General features: G+C 50.5%; 1 protein-coding gene across 4 annotated transcripts in view; it reads left to right on the top strand.

Moving 5' to 3' along the window:
* Positions 1–11,486: 11,486 nt before the first annotated feature.
* The window catches only part of UNC93A (unc-93 homolog A), a 44,856-nt gene continuing 40,774 nt past the window's right edge, over positions 11,487–15,568 (top strand). For 3 of the 4 annotated variants that reach the window (XM_042253720.2, XM_042253716.2, XM_060419323.1), the window contains exon 1: positions 11,487–11,576. The gene's annotated coding sequence lies outside the window, so the exon portion shown is untranslated. The remainder of the gene's footprint in view (positions 11,577–15,568) is intronic. The other variant, XM_042253718.2, reaches the window with a different exon arrangement.

The raw sequence follows: 15,568 nt of genomic DNA, 5'->3' as shown, positions 1-15,568 counted from the left end.
ATTCTCCAGAATTAGCGAAAGCAACCAGTATGGGCTCTGGCATTGGGATTAGAATGTAAGCACAGTATCAGTTGTAGCGAAGATAAAAACTTTAGGACTTTCGCCAGCTGTTCTCTGCCAATTAGCTTTGAGGTGAGATGCTTGGGGTTTTGTGAGCCAACTTTTATTCCCCTCTCAGGTGGATATTGAACTCTGGAAAAAAAGTTGGGTTTATCAACAGACAGCCCTGGGAAGGAATGTAATTATATATATATATATACACTGGTTTGTTTGATTTTTAAAACTTTGACTCCTTAGCAGTTCCTACTGGCTCTGGCTCTGGTGGGGACTTCTGAAGAAAGTGAGCTCCTGAGGGCCTCTCCTTTAGCTTCCTCTGAAAGGACGGTGAGCACTTTCTTTCTCCCTGACTCATCACGGTCTCCCTTCCTCTGCAAACAGCCTCTCAGACAGAACACACAGACATCTGCACAGACTGTGCTGGGGATGAAGAGCGGTTAGGACTCCAGACTCTCACTGCCGAGGGCCCAGATTCAGTCTCCAGTCAGGGAACAAAGATCCCACAAGCGGAGCACTATGGCCAAGGAAAAAGAAAGAAGAGCAAACCGTTGTTGCTGTGTCAGAAACAAAGGATGCTGAGGCCCTCAAGCCATTGGCCGCTACAGCAGCAAATAGACGGGGAAACAGTGACAGATTTTCTTGGGCTCCAGTATCACTGGGGATGGGGGCTGCAGCCATGAAATTAAAAGATGCTTGCTCCTTGGAAGGAAAGCTATGACAAACCCAGACAGCATGTTAAAAAGCAGAGACGTCACTTTCCTGGCAAAGGTCTGTTTAGTCAAAGCTATGCTTCTCTGGTGGCTCAGAGGTTAAAGCATCTGCCTGGGTTCGATCCCTGACTCAGAATGATCTCCTGGAGAAGGAAATGGCAACCCACTCCAGTATTCTTGCCTGGAGAATCCCATGGACATGGGAGCCATGGGGTCGCAAAGAGTCGGACACGACTGGGAGACTTCCCTCACTTCACTCGTGGTGTTTACAGTAGTCATGCACAGATGTGAGAGCTGGACCATAAAGAAGGCTGAGTGTTGAAAAACTGATGCTTTTGAACTGTGGTGCTGGAGAAGACTCTTCAGAGTCCCTTGGACTGACAGATATCAAGCATGTCAATCCTAAAGGAAATTAATCCTGAAAAATCATTGAAAGGACTATTGCTAAAGCTGAAGCTCCAATACTTTGACCTCCTGATGTGAAAAGCCATTCATTGGAAAAAACCATGATGCTGAGAAAGATTGAGGGCGATGAAGAAGGGGGTGGCAGAGGATGAGATGATTAGGTGGCGTCACTGACTCAATGGACACGAATTTGAACAAACTCTGAGAGACGGTGGTGGACAGAGGAGCCTGGGATGCTGCCGTCCATGGTGCCACAAAGAGAAGGACACGACTTAGCGCCTGAGCAAGAGGGGCATTCGCCGTCTGCTTCCGTGCGGACCGAGTCCTGAGCTGCTGCAGCTTTCGACCTTCGGCCTGCCCTGAAGGGAGTTCTAGGTGGCAAACAGGAATGAGCTATCTTGTGCTTCAGAAAACTGGAGGGACAGGCCTTTAGATAATTACAGATTTTCAGGAACTGATTTTATGAGTCCAGTCCCGGCATCTCCTCATATCCAGACAAGCACTGAATCACATCAGCCCCTCGTGACTAGAAAACCTTCTGCAAAGAGATGCGCTTGACAGTATGAACTTCCTACTCAACAGAGTCGCTCATGCTGGCCTTGCCCCTGCCTCTCTGGAGAAGTTTCTCAGAGATTTGGCTGCTGTCCTCATTTGGCCCCAATAAAACTGAACTTGAAACTCTCACACTGTGTGTGTTTAAGTTGACAGGTGTGTAAACAGGGGAAATCTGTGTACAACATTTTGTGTTGTTGCTATTATTATTTGGGCAAAGAATAGCCACTTTATCCAGAAAGCCAGCAAACCAAGAGGACAGTGGACCCATGTACCAAAGAAGCATCTTGCCTGAGTCAGAGTTCAGGCTTCTTTGATACTAAAACAAGAGGAAATAAAGTCAGACATTCCCTCGCGGTGAGCAGCCTCCAGAGGGGAGGTATCTTTCTCCTCCCTGCAGGCGTTCACAGGGAGCTATACTCGGTTATATCCATGGTCATCCTCAGGATGGCTTTGCCAAAATTCCCCTCTATGCCCCACTGTTTTTGCTGGCCAAATGAACACGAATTTACCCAATATTTGTTTTTCTATTGTCAGCTAAAAAATGCACAATGTGAGAGTTTTGAATCAAGTTTTATTTGCAGCAAATGAGGACTGCAGCCCGGGAGACAGCACCTCAGACAGCTCTGAGTCTGCTCTAAAGAGGCAGTGAGGGGAGGTCAATACATAAGATTTTAGTGAAGGGGAGTTCAGTGCAGTCAAGCGCTTACTTTACAAGAGGTGAGTTCTGCTAGTCACCAGGAGCTGGGGGAGTCGGTGCTCTTGTAGACATGATTCGATGCAAGGACCGGGATCGCGAAGTCAGTTCCTGAAAGTCTCTTTCTAAAGGCCTGTTCCACCGTCTCCTTGGAGCATGGAGTGCCTCCTTCTCCACCTGAATTCCCTCCGGGGGCTGCTGTAGGCTGGCAGCTGAAGCAACGCGAGGTCTGGTCTCTGCGGGGCCAGATGGCAAACGCCCAGGTTTTTGTTCAGTTGCTGGCAGATGCGCTGGGCAAGCGCCAGTTTCTAGCTGACACTATCTCCGTGCGAACTGCCTTGCTCCCTCTATAAGTCTCAAACCCCCAACATCTTCTTTTGCATTTAGCTGAAAACGGTATTTGAGGTGAGGGCTCTGGCAATTTTGGTGAATTACTCCATTTTCTTGTGTTTCTCCCAGCTGGCTCAATGGTAAAGAATTTGCCTGTCAGTGCAGGAGCCACAGGAGACGTCGGTTTGATCCCTGGGTTGGGAAGACCCCCTGGAGAAGGAAATGGCAACCCACTCCAGTATTCTTGCCTGGATAATTCCACGGGCAGAGGAACCTGGTGGGTTACAGTCTGTGGGGTCACAAAGAGTTGCCATGACTGAGCAACTAATTAGGCGTGAAAGTGAAAGAGAGTAAAAAAGCCGACTTAAAACTAAACATTCAAAAAACTAAGATCTTGGCATCCATGATCCCATCACTTCATGGCAAATAGACGGGGAAACAGTGGAAACAGTGGTGGACTGTATTTTCTTGGCTCCAGAATCACTGCAGATGGTGACTGCAGCCTTGAAATTAAAAGACACTTGCTCCTTGGAAGAAAATCTATGACCAACCTAGAAAACATATTAAAAAGCAGAGACATTACTTTGCCAACAAAGGTCAGTGAGTCAGAGCTATGGTTTCTCCAGTAGTCATGTATGGATGTGAGAGTTGGACCATAAAGAAAGCTAAGCACCGAAGAATTGATGTTTTTGAACTGTGGTGTTGGAAAAGACTGTTGAGAGTCCCTTGGACTGCAAGGAGATCCAAGCAGTCCATCCTAAAGGAGATCAGTCCTGGTTGTTCATTGGAAGGACTGATGCTGAAGCTGAATCTCCAATACTCTGGCCACCTGAAGTGAAGAACTGACTCATTGGAAAAGACTGTGATGCTGGGAAAGATTGAAGGCGGGAGGAGAAGGGGATGACGGAGGACGAGATGGTTGAATGGCATCACTGACTCAATGGACATGAGTTTGAGCAAGCTCTGAGAGTTGGTGATGGACAGGGAAGCCTGGCGTGCTGCATTCCATGGGGTCACAAAGAGTCGGACACAACTGAGTGACTGAACTGAACTGCCTGACGTATACACGTTATTTGAATTTTGTGTGATTTTCTCTGATTGATGTCTCGTGTTAATTCTTAGATTAGCCAAATGAACCTGAAAGGGTAGAGGACAACTTCTTCCTTCGCAGCAGTTGGCGGTGTAGGTGGCTGAATTCAACTTACTGATGGAACACTCCTTGCCCCAAGGCTGCTGAGGCTCAGAGAGCCTGAAACTCCTAATAAAAGAAGGCACGAGGTAAGCACGAGGTCAGTTAGCATCTTCACGATCAAGATAATCACGATGGTGTGATCACTCACCTAGAGCCAGACATTCTGGAATGTGAAGACAAGTGGGCCTTAGAACACACCACTATGAACAAAGCTAGTGGAGGTGATGGAATTCCAGTTGAGCTGTTTCTAATCCTGAAAGATGATGCTGTGAAAGTGCTGCACTCAATATGCCAGCAAATTTGGAAAACTCAGCAGTGGCCACAAGACTGGAAAAGGTCAGTTTTCATTCCAATCCCAAAGAAAGGCAATGCCAAAGAATGCTCAAACTACCACACAATTGCACTCATCTCACACACTAGTAATGCTCAAAATTCTCCAAGCCAAGCTTCAGCAATACTTGAACCATGAACTTCAGGATGTTCAAGCTGGTTTTCGAAAAAGCAAAGGAACCAGAGATAAATTGCCAACATCCGCTGGATCATCAAAAAAGCAAGAGAGTTCCAGAAAAACATCTATTTCTGCTTTATTGACTGTGCCAAAGCCTTTGACTGTGTGGATCACAGTAAACTGTGGAAAATTCTTCAAGAGATGGGAATACCAGACCACCCGACCTGCCTCTTGAGAAACCTATATGCAGGTCAGGAAGCAACAGTTAGAACTGGACATGGAACAACAGACTGATTCCAAATAGGAAAAGGAGTACGTCAAGGCTGTATATTGTCACCCTGCTTATTTAACTTCTATGCAGAGTACATCATGAGAAACACTGGGCTGGAAGAAACACAAGCTGGAATCAAGATTGCCGGGAGAAATATCAATCACCTCAGATATGCATATGACACCACCCTTATGGCAGAAAGTGAAGAGGAACTAAAAAGCCTCTTGATGAAAGTGAAAGAGGAGAGTGAAAAAGTTGGCTTAAAACTCAACATTCAGAAAACGAAGATCATGGCATCCGGTCCCATCACTTCGTGGGAAATAGATGTGGAAACAGTGTCAGACTTTATTTTTGGGGGCTTCAAAATCACTGCAGATGGTGACTGCCGCCATGAAATTAAAAGACGCTTACTCCTTGGAAGGAAAGTTATGACCAACCTAGATAGCATATTCAAAAGCAGAGACATTACTTTGCCAACAAAGATCCATCTAGTCAAGGCTATGGTTTTTCCTCTGGTCATGTATGGATGTGAGAGTTGGACTGTGAAGAAGGCTGAGCGCCAAAGAATTGATGCTTTTGAACTGTGGTGTTGGAGAATACTCTTGAGAGTCCCTTGGACTGCAAGGAGATCCAATCTGTCCATCCTAAAGGAGATCAGCCCTGGGATTTCTTTGGAAGGAATGATGCTAAAGCTGAAACTCCAGTACTTTGGCCACCTCATGCAAAGAGTTGACTCATTGGAAAAGACCCTGATGCTGGGAGGGATTGGGGGCAGGAGGAGAAGGGGACGACAGAGGATGAGATGGCTGGATGGCATCACTGACTCAATGGACCTGAGTTTGAGTGAACTCTGGGAGTTGGTGATGGAGAGGGAGGCCTGGCGTGCTGCGATTCATGGGGTCGCAAAGAGTCGGACTTGACTGAGCGACTGAACTGCACTGAGCATCTTGGAGCTCTGCCTGCAGGGTCTGGTGGAAAATGAGTGGTAAGAGCCCTTTATCTCTTTCCTAAAGTTATATTAGCAGGAGAAAGCACGGTGCTAATTTCTTGGCTCAATGACTAGGGCACATTTTGGTAAATTACTCTTGGTTTGCAGATTCTTTCTTCCCAGAGGTAGCAGTTGTTTGTCTTTTATCCATTTTTCATAAGGAAAAAGAACTCTGGCCTGGTTGGTCTTCCTCGTGTCTTGTTCTGAGTCTTGAGAGCTTAGGGGAGCACAGAGCAGAGGAGGGGAGAGTGCTCCCTGACCAGACCTGAGAGGGACGGGACGGAGGAAAGGAAGGGGCAGGGGAGGACTGCCATTCGGGGCTGCAGCTGAGGGCCTTGCTGGCTGGCTGTGCTCAGCCTCACTTAGAAACTAGATCCTGTATGCTGCAACTGGTAAAAAAAAATCTTGCATGCCTCAACCAAAGACCCTGCATGCTGCAACTAAGACCCAGCACAGCCAAACAAAAATATATATATATATATATATATATATATATATTAAAAGAAAAAGGAAGGAGAAGGAAATAGCAACCCACTCCAGTGTTCTTGTCAGGATGACCTGTGGACAGAGGAACCGAGTGGGCTTCAGCCCATGGGGTCGTGTCTGAGGGTCTGCTCCAAAGCGGCAGTGGGGAAAGGCCAGTATATAAGGTTTCGGTGAAGGGGGAGTTCACTACCATGAAGCATTCATTTTACAGAAGGTTTTTTGATCCTTAGTCATGAGGATCTTCTGTAGATATGAGATTTAAGGATTGAGACCATAAAATCTGTTCCTAAAAACATCCAACTGTCTAAAGACCTGTCGCACCAGATTCCCTGGAGCGCTGAGTGCCTCCCTCCACCCTGAACTGCCTCAGGGGCTGTTGGAGGTCAGCGGCTATTGCAGCTCGGGGTTCAGTCTCCGTAGCGGCAGATGGCAAACGCCTTTGCTGTTCAGTCTTTGAAGATGCTCTTGATAAGTGCCAATTTGTAGTTGGCCGTTGCATAGAGTCGAACACGATTTAGCGACTAAACGACAGCTGCTTAGCACAGGGAATATATTGAATATTCTGTGATAAACCATAATGGGAAAGACTATCTTAAAACGAATAATGTATATATGAATGTATGTATCTGAATCTCTTTGCTGTACAGCAGAAATTAACACGCCATTATGCATCAACTATATTTCAATAAAATTTTAAAAAATGAATTCATCAAATTGAGGTATTTCTCTCTGAGAAGTTTCAAAGTCAATTTGAGGTCAAAAGATTCCATTTAGAATTTGATTTGAGGAATTTGTTCAAAATGTCATTCGTTTTGACCATTTGATCAAATGGGATCGTAGATCATTCGTAAATAATGTTTAATTATCTGTTGGAACAAGGTGACAGTGTGAGATTTTAAAGGCAAATACAGAAGTTTTGGGGGTTTCCCTGGTTACTCAGAAGGAAAAGAATCTGCCTGCAATGCAAGAGACAAGAGTTCGACCCCTGGGTCAGGAAGATCCCCTGGAGAAGGAAATAGCAACCCACTCCAATATTCTTGCCTTGAGAATTCCATGAACAGAGGAGCCTGGTGGGCTGCAGTCCATAGGGTCACAAAGAGTCGGACAGGACTAAAATGACTTAGCATGCACAAAATATATATAATTATGAATAAAACTGAGCTCTTTGAATATGGAGAAGACTCAATTCTCCCAAGTAATCAAAGACCCAAGAAAAACACAAAGCATAGGAGATTTTGATAGGATGCAAAATCTTTGCTTTCCAGGCAGATAACCCAAAAGGTAAAGAAGAACTTTTTACAATCTCTTATCAAGAGCAGAAAATCTTGTTCTTTTTAACAAAGAGAAAACTGAATTCTGATTTTGCACCAGATCGCACTTGTGCAGTTATTAGAAGCTGCTCCGTGACTTGAAAGCTGGGGCGCCAAGGGCATCTGAAGGACGATGAGAGCAGCTTGGAGACTGTCGGGGTGGGGGGGGGACAATGTGCTGGAGGGGGCGGGGCTTTGGTGTCGGGGGCAGAGCCTGTCCCCCTACCTGAAGTTCGAGGGCACAACACCTCCTGTGTCCTCAGTCTCATTCTTGCAAAGTGGATACTATAAAGTGTTTGGCAAACCACAAAATGCCACAGAAACAAGAGTGAGGAGCAGATTGTGAGAGTGAACGGAGTTCACGGACGCAGAGCTTTTATCACAGAGACCGGCACGGGCTCAGCTTGCAGTGAGCAGAGAGCGCCGCGCTCAGTGACAACCCCACTACTGCTCAGTGATGGCGCAACAGACTCACCATCACAACAAACGCTGGGAGAACAGAACGCACGGGGCCTGCTCGGGCTGCAAGAACTGGACACGCTCTGAGAGGAGGAACAGGACCCTGCTTCTGCCCACCTCTCTCTGCCTGGCAAACTTTCATTTAGAATCCAAGTTCTGGCAGAAAATAAATGTTCATCTAGAATTATATGCCCAGTGCCATAAATACAGTTTAAGATTAAAACAAAAAAACAAAAACAAAAAAAAACTGGGAGGTTTTACTACCCAAGAACTCACTAAAGCAAATTCTATAGAACTTCCAGAAAAGGGAAGTTATCCTGTAGAAAGGGCTGACACTTAGAAGGAATGAGGAGCAAAGACACTGTTGAGCATACAGGGAAATGCAAGCTAATAGTGTCCATGGAGAAAAAGGAGTTTAATTTGGGAGATTAAATTGAAAACAGTTAATCCAAAACAGCAACATATAAATCGGGAAGGATGGCCTTAAATTCTTATTATTCAAACGGAAAGTTTAAGACATTCATTAACTTAAGGTAAGTTAAAAGTCAAGGATCACCATTAAAGGAGTAGAAAAAGAATACGTAACATCTAAAATAGAGAGAAAATGGAGTATGAAAACAAGTATTCAGTTCAGTTCAGTTCAGTCGCTCAGTCGTGTCCAACTCTTTGCGACCCCAGGAACTGCAGCACGCCAGGCCTCCCTGTCCATCACCAACTCCCGGAGTCCACCCAAACCCATGTCCATCGAGTCAGTGATGCTATCCAACCATCTCATCCTCTGTTGTCCCCTTCTCCTCCTGCCCTCAATCTTTCCCAGCATCAGGGTCTTTCCCATGAGTCAGCTCTTCACATCATGTGGCCAAAGTATTAGAGTTTCAGCTTCAATATCAGTCCTTCCAATGAATATTCAGGACTGATATCCTTTAGGATGGACTGGTTGGATCTCCTTGCAGTCCAAGGGACTCTCAAGAGTCTTCTCCAACACCACAGTTCAAAAGCATCAATTCTTCGGCGCTCAGCTTTCTTTATGGTCCAACTCTCAAGATCCCGGGTGAATCCAGACGGTGAAGCCAGAGGGCGGGGGAGGGTCCCTGCCAGCCTCACACAGTAGGGGGCGCGGCTGCGGGGCCGGGACTCGACGTTTCTCAGGCATCACCAGGCCCGGGGACCACACCTGCCCTGCTTCTCACTGCCCCGTCCCAGAGATGACCTCGTGCCCACCAGCGTCCTCTGGACTCCTGCCCCACCGCTGTGCATGGGTGAACCGGACCAGCAAGGGTGGTGGGCGTCCCTCTGGAGCGGGCCCCAACCTTCTGCCTTCCTGCCCAAGAAATTTGCTTTGGCGCTCTTGGAGTTGGGGCCGTCTTTTCCTCGGAGTGGGACCGAAAGAAGGCATCTAGAAGGGAGTCTCTGCTGTGAGGGAGACAGAGCAGTGGCTGAACCAGGCGAGCGGCCCAGGCAAGGCTGGTCCCACAAGCGCCCTCAGCAGGCCTTCCCGGGGCTCCCGCGGCAGAGGGGACACAAACGACCTCCGGTCCCCGCAGCACGAGGCTCGAGTCCTCGTTCCTCAGTGGTGGGTCTGCAGGACCAGAGACCCCTCTCAGGGTGAGAGACATTACAACCGCTAAAGTTTTGAGAGTGTGGTGGTCGCAGGAAGGAACTTCCAACGAGCAATGTCAGCGTCACTTAGGAGGCCAAAGATACAGTCATTTGCAAACCTTTCAACCATCGTGGTCTCTTCTGGACCCCAGGGCACTCCAGGAAATGGTTCTGTAGTCAGACTCTCCCAGAGTGTCCTGGGAGTGTGACACCCACAAGTCAGGCTTCATCTTGTTTGGTAGAGTCTGTCTGTTTTACTGAATCCAAAAAATAGGTGGTGAAGGCCGACTGCAAAGCACGTAGAGCAAGGCCCCTCAGTCCCAGGGACGGGGCTGCAAACGGACAGATGGACAGCTGCGGCCCCTGGCCTGGGAGGCCCCCCAGCAGCACACCTCAGGCTCTCCTAACCCCGAGGTGGGGGTGAGACTCGGGGGCCGTGCCCTGACCTCTGCAAACCCGTGCACCCCTTCTCCTGCAGGCCAGGGAGCCCCCGTCAGTGTAGTTTTCTGCTGAGGCCCCTGGACCGGGCCCCCTCCCTCCCCTAGCCTCACAGGCACGGTGAGGTGTTCAGCAGAGCTCATAACCAGCTCTTGAGACACAGGGTTCTCAGCTCCTAGGAAAGAAAGGAACTGCAGTGTGAGCACCATGAAGGAAAGCTGTTGAGAACAGGCCTGACACATCCATGCTGGGGGGCGGGGGAGGGGAGGTGGAGATGAGAGGTGCCTGTCTCCCCACCCCGTCCTCACTTGAGCGGCGCTTCCCGAGCCACGGGTCAGACACCGTGAAACATCACACTGTTACTCAGCTGCACCCAGGGTTTAAGAAGCAGGATGTTTGGGATTCTTTGGAGAATCCTGCATTTGCCTGTGGTGCCCACAGGTGCTCTTCCCCAGGAAGAGCCCAGGTCCTGGTGTAGAGTTCCATCCCGGCTTGGACGGCCATTGACGCGGCGGGCGTGTCGCTGCCTCTCAGCCGTGGAAGACGGTTCAGGAGAGATGCCAGTCACGGAGGCACTGTGTGCCCCCCAGCTGGCTGTCCCTCCTCGGGGGCGCTGGACACTCGGCTCACCCCAACCACAGAGGCCAGGGCTGTGAGCGGCTCACTGTCTGCACAGAATTCTCCCTCCTTGTGACTCACAATCCCGTCCGGTTCTCAGAGCTCGTCATCAGCCTGCCCTCGCCTGGCCTGAGCAGGAGTGCCCTTCCCCGGCCTGCTGCCACTCCTGGGTCCCTGGCACGGAGGATGGGAAGTGACTAGACTGCTTGAGATGAGCAGGTACGTGGTGATGCCCTAGAGACAGGCAGCTCTGTCTGGGGCAGAGGGAGGGATGTCCAGTCCAGCTCTCTCTGGGGCAGAGAGAGGGCTGACGGTCCTGCTGGCCGGGCCCTCCGCCGCAGGATTCCTGGCTGGGAGGCAGCCGTGCTTCTCCTCTGCGTCCAGGCCCCTGAAGCCCATGCAGAGTCCCGCCCCAGGGGCGGCATCGGGACGCAGAGAGGCTGTCTGCACCACCGTCTACCAGCCTCTCCAGGGCCCCACCACATCACTTGCTTCTCTCCAGCCGCCTTTAGACAGGCGAGGCCTCAGGGAGCTGTTGGTCCGGTGGGCAGGCAGCGTGGGAGGATGGATGACCAGGGGGGGGGCTGTGGGACCACTTTACCCCCGAAGGCCGGCCGGTGCGTCGGTGGGGCTCAGGGAAGGCGGGGTCCGTCGGGGAGCGCAGGAGGGTGTGAGCGGCCACACAATCACCTCCAGTAGCGATCTTTACACAGTGTTCTCATTTAATCACCCCCCGTCTCTCTGTCGTCTCTCTACATCTTGCCAGCAATTTTTTTTTTTCCCGAAGAGTTCAGAAGTTCCCAGGTCAGCAGCTGCCCGGGGCTCTGCAATTTACAAACAGGTCCTGCCACTTGCTGGAGCGAAAACAAGTATTACGACACACTTGCCCACGGTACCATTGAAAAGAGCCATTTCCTTTGCAACCAAAAGCCAACCAGGGAAGCATCTCAGGGTTCAGACACTCCAAGGGTAAGAAGCCGCGTGCTGAGATGGGACTGAGGAGGCCACGGAACTAGGTAAAATCGGCGGGGGGGGGCGTTGTTTAGTGTGGGGACAACATTCACAGCGTGGATGTTTGCGCACTGTGGAGCAGAGTCAACACTATCTTTGGGGATTTACCCACGTGCCGGTATCCGCCGCGGCCTGGCCTGCAGAGAAAACATACCGTCAGCATCGCCACCCTTGCCCACATCTGGGCTTCGGGAGCCCGTGGGCGCTGGGCCCTCGCTGTCCAGCTGTGGCGTCCGGCTCCTCGGTGCTCTGCCTGCCTTGCCAGGGCTGCCTGCTCTTCTCCGCGGGGCTCGCTGAGCCGGTCTGTGAACGGCAGACCCGGGGCTGTGGGTTTCCACCCAGAGAAATCTGCCTGGGTTTGCATCCGGGGAGCTGAGCGGCTGTATCAGGGTGCTGTGGTCACTTAGCCAGCTTCGTGGAGACGTGGGGGGGGGGATCCCGGTGGGACACGTCCCCAGGCTTTCGGCCACGTTCCCTGCTCTGTCTGGGGGATGACACGCACGTCTCCCCTGCCTTTGTCTGATTTCTCTCTTTGCCTAGTTGTCTATTTCCCGTTCCTCCTCTAGGACGGGGGCGGGTGGGGGGAGGCTTCTCACCGCCCCGGCAGTGCAGGGCCCCGGCTCCTGGAAGGGTACCTGGCGTGGGGTGGGCACCCAGCAGGCAAGTGGGAGATTGTGAAAGCAGCTCTCTGCCTAAGGCAGCAGAGGGCGCCTTGGGCAGGAAGTGAGGTTATGCCTTTGGGAGAGGAAGGTGTGCGTGTGCGTGTGCATGGCGCGTGTGTGTGTGCCCGTGTGCATGGCGTGTGTGTGTGTGCCCGTGTGCATGGCGTGTGTGTGTGTGCCCGTGTGCATGGCGTGTGTGCCCGTGTGCATGGCATGTGTGTGTGTGCGCGTGTGCGTGTGCACGGTGTGTGTGCCCGTGTGCATGGCATGTGTGTGTGTGCGTGCACGTGCATACGTCTGTGTGTGCATGTGTGTCCTGCTCCAGCAGCCCCCATCACAGGGCCCCCCTGACCCATTCTGTTGCACGCCTGTCGCGGCAAATGTGAGGCGTATTAGAAGTGGTGGCCGTGCCCTGCCAGCCTCCTCCACTCTGGTTCCGAAACTGCCCTCCTCTGGATGACCTCCAACCCACAGTGTCTGGCTTCAGGGAGGACTTGAACTCAACTCCTCAGCTGGAACTCGAACCCACAATCTTCTAACTGAAGTCATACGCCTTGTTTCAGGACTTGACGCTCAGGTTCTTTATGTCTCAGCCCAGAAGGAGTTCAGCGAGAGGCAAAGTGATACGTGAGAAGCAGCTGTGTTAATACAGGACACTGGGAGGGGTAAGGGCAGGTGAGGGGGCTCTGTCTGGAGAAATGAGTGGGCTCTGCTTTTATAATGAAAGGGAAAGAGAGAGAAGGGAAAGGCCGTCTTCTCCCTCTTCCTTTGTGAAGATGTTGCAGGACGGCAGGGCCTGAGAGGAGGCCCCCATCGCAGGCTTGGCTGAGCCCCAGGACGGGCTGCCACGAGGACCCTTGGCTCCCAGCAGGGAACAATTCGAGAGCGGGCCGCAGTAACGGGCAAGCAGGTCCCTGAGGCAGGTGCTCAGGCCATAGAGTGTGGTCCCTCTGACAAGGTGGGCGCACCCGAGGTGCGGGCTGGCTTGATTCTACGAGCTGGGCAACTTCATAGGCTAATGAGTGGGGGGCTCTCCCCTCTGTTTTGGGGAAGGGGCCCCACTGCCCACTTTCTGACCTTTCATGATCAGCCTGGGAACTGGGATGCTGTCCGTGGGTGTGTCATTTAGCTGACGTGTCAGAGAGAGTGTATAGTAAGGCTCAAGGACCGCTGGAAGTTGAATCTTCCACCGTCTTGGGCCCAGTCAGTTCCAACCTGTTCGCGTGGTGTCCGTGATGGCCGTGTAGGTCCTCTGAGGCTGTGCCCTGCCCCTCTCTCTGCTGCCTCCGTTCAGCGTGAGGGTGTGTGGCCTCTCCAGTGCCGCAGGCCAGGGCCTCGAAGTTCCCCTGGAAGGTTCTGGCTGTGCAGTCAGGCTGCCCAGGTGGGCCTGGTGGAAAGGGATGCTAAGAACCCAGAGGGCACAAGAGACCCGGAGTCTCGCAAGGGCTGGGCGCTGCTCCCATCACGAGTGCTTTGAGGGTGAAAGCATTTGGACTGTTTCTCGTCTTTTTCTGCCCCGTGTCAGCAGAGGCCCTGAGGAGGGTCTCTGCTCTCTAAGTGACAGCTTGGCAGAGGCGGGGCTGGACCCAGGAGAGGTCCCTGCCAGCTCCAGTGTCATCATCCCCACGGCCTGGACCATCTCAACTCGGGGTCAGCAGGTGACCCTGTTGCTCTAAAGGTTTAGCTGCTTTGGAAGACGTGCTTTGAGAAGATGAAACCACTCCCCTCAGATTGGGGCTTGAACCCGGCCAAACCCCACGGTCTTCCAACCGAGAGCACACGCCTGGTCTCAGGACTAGATGAAGCTCAGGTTCCTGATGTCTCATCTCAGAAAGAATTCCGTGGGAGACAGTGAGAGGTGAGAAGTGGATTTCTTCAGGGAGAAGCATACCCCAGAGCCCAGAGTGTGGGCTGCCACAGAGGGGAGCGCAGCGCCGACACGAGGTGTGGTAGCTTGTACGGGCTGCGTAATTTCGTAGGCTGATGGGCGGGAGGATTATTCCAATTATTTGGGGGAAGAGGTGGAAATTTCCAGGCATTGGGCCACTGCTCATGTTTTGGTTTTGATGGCCCACCTTGCAACTTTTACGGCACTTCTGAGAGTCCACTTGCTTGCTGAGGTGCTGAGAGAACCCCATGAACAGTAAGAAAAGTCAAAAAGATACGACACCAGAAGCTGAGCCCCCCAGGTCAGCAGGCGTCCAGTATGCTGTTGGGGAGGAGCTGAGGGCAATTACTAATAGCTCCAGAAAGAGTGAAGCGGCTGGGCCAACGGGGAAAAACCGCTCCCTTGTGGATGTGCCTGGTGGTGAATGTAAAGCCCGATGGTGTAAAGAACAATATTGCGTGGGAACCTGGAACGTTAGGTACGTGAATTGAGGTAAACCAGATGTGGTCAAGCAGGAGATGGCAAGACTGAACATTGACATCTTAGGAATCAGTGAACTGAAACAGACGGGAATGGGTGAATTTAACTCAGATGAACCTTATAATCTACCACTGTGGGCAAGAATCCCTTGGAAGAAATGGAATAGGCCTCATAGTCAACAGAAGAGTCCGAAATGCAGTCCTTGGGTGCAACCTCAAAATGACAGAACTATCTTGGTTCCTTTCCAAGGCAAACCACTCAGTATCACAGTAATCCAAGTCTATGCCCAGCCAGTAATGCCAGAGAAGCTGAAGCTGAACAGTTCTATGGGGACCTGAAGACCTTCTAGAACTAACACCAAAAAAAAAAAAAAAAAAAAAGTCCTTTTCATTGCAGGGGACTGGAATGCAAAAGAAGTATGTCAAGAGATTCCTGGAGTAACAGGCTAGTGCGGTCTGGGAGTACAGTGAGCGTGATATTGCTGACTCTGCCGCCTTGGACCCACTTGAGTCTAATCAGTCCATGTTGTACCCCCGGGCCCTGTCATTATTTCAGAGGTTTCACCCCACCCCCTTCCCTCCTGTTTCAAAAACACTTTCCCAAGCTAGAGTTATGCTAACATAAATTGCTTTTCTTTTTTCTTAAAAACAAAGCACTAAGTACATTTATTTCCAAAGTGTAAGAATTTAACTTAGGCAATATTTTGTTTCAGGCCCTACACATACCTTTTAAATTCTTTATGTGGATAAAAGTATAATTAACAAATAGGACAAATGCAAATTTATTTGGTGCTGTTTTTGTTAACAAAGATGTCAGATTTAAATGTCAAAAAAGTTGATATAAATTTCCTTACATAAGCAATGCCTTTAAAAGAGCAGATCATTGATTAGACTTCCCTTGAATTCAGAGCAGTGTTTAGCTTCTTAGCAGGAAGTCTGCTCATTTAGAATGTGATTCTTGGACTTCC

Source organism: Ovis aries, chromosome 8 (genome assembly GCF_016772045.2).
Source record: "Ovis aries strain OAR_USU_Benz2616 breed Rambouillet chromosome 8, ARS-UI_Ramb_v3.0, whole genome shotgun sequence".
NCBI lineage: Eukaryota > Metazoa > Chordata > Mammalia > Artiodactyla > Bovidae > Ovis > Ovis aries.
Note: the sequence above shows the minus strand (reverse complement) of the source record. Positions and strands in the feature narration are given on the sequence as shown.